This window comes from Amblyomma maculatum, chromosome 9 (assembly GCF_055883805.1).
Source record: "Amblyomma maculatum isolate TAMU_Amacu chromosome 9, ASM5588380v1, whole genome shotgun sequence".
In the NCBI taxonomy this organism is placed as follows: Eukaryota; Metazoa; Arthropoda; class Arachnida; order Ixodida; family Ixodidae; genus Amblyomma; species Amblyomma maculatum.
This window is the reverse complement of record NC_139352.1, coordinates 105244068-105247747: the sequence shown is the minus strand read 5'-3', so window position 1 is coordinate 105247747 and position 3680 is coordinate 105244068. Positions and strand designations below refer to the sequence as shown.

General features: G+C 49.8%; 1 pseudogene; it reads left to right on the top strand.

Moving 5' to 3' along the window:
* The first annotated feature begins 774 nt into the window (after window positions 1–774).
* LOC146180094 (uncharacterized) lies at window positions 775–1983 on the top strand (annotated as a pseudogene).
* Window positions 1984–3680: the final 1697 nt, after the last annotated feature.

The window sequence follows — 3680 nt, the reverse complement described above, 5'->3', positions numbered from 1 at the left end:
TTTCTCATCTAATAGCGTCAAGTACTGTTGCACTAACGCACGCTTGCGTTGGAAGCCGAGACAGTTCCACTGCCAGATAAAGACTCACTTGGTGCGCCTCTGGCCATTATGGAGCTGATCAAATTTTTCCTCAACTTTTTGCTGCCATTCTCCGATGGCAACTAATTCTGCCCTTTGAAGTTGTGATTCGCCCGTAAGGGTTTGGATCTGGCTTTGAATTTGGTTTATTGCTCCCATAATTTGGGTCATGAAAGATTCAAATTTAGCTTCGATTTTGGCTTCTAATCTTCTTTCTAGTGCCACCTATGGATCAGCGTCTTCCCCTTTGCGTTTCATTGGGGGCGGTCTAGCCAATTCTACAGTTATCTTTTCCTCCTCCGGTGCCGCAGGCTGCGTGGAAGTCACAGCCTTAGGAGTCAGACCAGTTGGTTTTGATACCAATTTTGGTGGCGCTCTATGGGGAGAGAGGGACCCAGTACGCGCTTGCCCTTTTGGTCTATGCAACTCTTGAATGAGCATTGTCTGTCCGTGACGTCACTGGTCACATGGGTGCTTGCTATATAAAGATGCTGTTTACGTTAAATAAAGGGTTGTTATCGTGCCGGGATCGGGGCCAGTCTCAGTTCCTCCTGCCCGCTGCCCGGCCGCACTCGGCGTCCGGCAAGGAACCAAACGCTACACGGCCGCGCTCAGCGTCCGGCAAGGGACCAAACGCGACATGGTGTCAGAAGTGAGGTCCTCTGGCTTTTGAGAGGCGTTGCCTTAACTTCGTCAACGGGTGCCATGTCAGAGGGCAACGCAGTCAAGCCCTCCCACGGCATGTTCGCGGTTCCAGCTCCGCCAAGGTTTGACTTCGACCGGACGTCCGAATGGCCTTCTTGGATCCAACTCTTTGATGACTACCGCTCGCCTCGGGCATAAATGAGCGGACTTAAGAAGCGTCCGTGAAGAAGCGCAGGTCCGGACGCTACTTTACACGATGGGCAGGCAAGCAAGAGAAATCTTCTCTACTTTTTCATTACCCGAAGAAAAACAGAAGCAATACGAAGTCGTCAAAAAGAAGTTCGACGAGCACTTCGTCACCGCATGGAACCTTGTTTATGAGAGCGCGTGCTTTCACCGTCGCACTCAAGAACCTGGAGAGTCAGTCGACCAATTCGTTATCGCGTTGCACACGATGGCGGACCGGTGCCACTACAACGGAAAGGAACGCATGATTCGCGACAGGTTCGTGGTCGGTCTCAGGGACGCTAAGCTCTCTGAGTCGCTTCAAATGGATGCTAATTTGACTCTCGCCAGCGCTTTGGCAAAAGCGCGTTTAAATGAGACCGTCCAATGACAGCAGCTGCAACTGCGAGAAACCGGCGACGAACCCTTGGTAACGGCGACCGGCAATCTTGACGCGGTCAGCAACCAAGGGCAGCCCAGAAAGTATTCTTTAGGACAGCACTTGGACAGCTCGTCAAAGAACTGTTCATCTGGAATACAAGGTCCGCGTCCCAGAGTCCAGTCCTACCGACCGGGCACCCCCGGGTCATGCCCCAACTGCGGTCAAGGAACGCACCCCAGAGCCTCGTGCCCGGCAAAAGCAGCCAAATGCAACTACTGCGGTTGTTCCGGACACTTCGCAGGTCTATGTCGAAAAAAGGCTGCACGTGATGGAAAGAAGGTACAACTTTCTTCTCTCCATTTGGACAAGGGGGTGTACTTCGTTGGCGTGTATGTACAGGTCGTCATTAACGGCACTCCGGCGTTCGCTAAAGTTGATTCCGGTGCCGAAGTTTCTGTTGTGCCCTCGACGTTTCCCGGTTTACCTACCAGGCTAGAAAAGTGCGACCTAATCCTAACAGGCCCGTCGAATGAGCCACTAAATGTTTTGGGAAAGTTTCATGCCACTATCCAGTGGAAACAAAACACTCTACAGCAAATTGTGTACGTGGTCTTACCATTACGCTCCGTACTTTTGCGTCTCCTAGCGCTTGAGGCTCTGGAAGCTATTAAATTTGTGGACTCGGTCAGTAGCGCAACAGCTATCGAAGCTTCCTACCCGCAGCTTTTCAGTGGTCTAGCAGCGATAAAAGGAGAATACAAAATTAGACTAAGGCCGAACTCGACACCTTTTGCAATTCATGTTGCGCGTCGCATAGCCTTACCGTTGCGTGAGCGAGTTAAGCAAGAGCTCGAGCGTATGGAGCGAGATGGCGTGATCCACAAAGTAGAAGAACCAACAGAATGGTGTGCAGGAATTGTGCCAGTACTCAAACCATCTGGAGCGGTTCGTATTTGCGTTGACTTGACTCAATAAACAAAAATGTACTTCGCGAACGCTATGTCATGCCGACTGTGGATGATAGCCTCGGCCTTTTAGGTGGTGCCTCTGTGTTTCCGAAGTTGGACGCCAACTCTGGCTTCTTTCAGATTAAGTTGTCGCTCGAATGCCAGTTGTTAACTACGTTCATAACGCCAGTTGTGCGATACTGTTTTCAAAAACTGCTGTTTGAAATAACGTCGGCACCCGAGAGCTTTCAGAAGAAAATGTCGCAGATACTTGAAGGAATCTCAGGCGTGATAAACCTGATGGATGATGTGCTCATTTTTGGTAACGACAAAGCTCAACATGACGAACGCCTGCGTCTAACTTTACATAGTCTCGCCAGTGCCGGTGTTACGCTAAACAAAGAAAAGATAAAATTTATTGGCTGTGTGCTTAGTAAAGATGGCATCAAGCCGGATCCTGAAAAAGTTCGTGCTATCAAAGAACTCGCGATGCCAGCTAACGTGTCTGACGTTCGACGGCTGCTCGGTATGGCTAATCATCAGGCAAGATTCATACCAGATTCGGCTTCGAAAACGGCGTCTTTACGTCACTTGCTTTTGAAGGGTTACGAATGGACGTGGGGACCAGCCCAAGAGCAAGCGCTGTCGAACTTCAAAGACGTTATCTCTTCGAAGCGCGTCATGGCTAACAATGATGTAAAGTACCCTACCATTCTTTCCGCTGACGCGTCATCATTCGGACTGAGGGCCGTATTGATACAAGTTCCACCAAACAATGAAAAAAGACCTGTTGCATTTGCGTCAGGCTTGTTGACGCCTGCCAAAACCAGATACTCTAAGATTGAAAAGGAAGCGTTGGCAATGACTAGGGCGGCAGAACGATTCGAAGGGTACATCAAAGGTCTTGAAATTATGTTTGAAACCGACCACAAACCACTTGTAACATTGTCGGGAAAATCACCTTTAGATGTTTTGCCTCCTCGTATTCAGCGCTTTCGCATGAGACTTATGCGGTTCAGCTTTACGGTTGTCCATGTCTCGGGTAAGAGCCTCGTTACTGCAGATGTATTGTATAGAGCCCCGATTCAGGAAGACCAATTTCATGCTCATGCGCTGAGTATTGGCGAAGTCGCCAAATTCGTTTCGGGCTGTTTGACAAATGCCGTCAAAGCTAGCCTTTTTGAACGAGTTAAAGCTGAACAAGCAGCCGATGAAGTCTGTCAAGCTCTCGTAAAATTCAGCCTGGAAGGCTGGCCCAAGTTCTCGTCGCTGTCGATTGGCTTGCGTCCATACTGGCAGGAAAGAGCAACGCTGACAGTTGTTGAAGGCGTGCTACTCAAAGGTGTGCGGCTGGTGATTCCACAAAAATTACGCGCAGAGGTTTTGACGCGCTTGCACGAGAG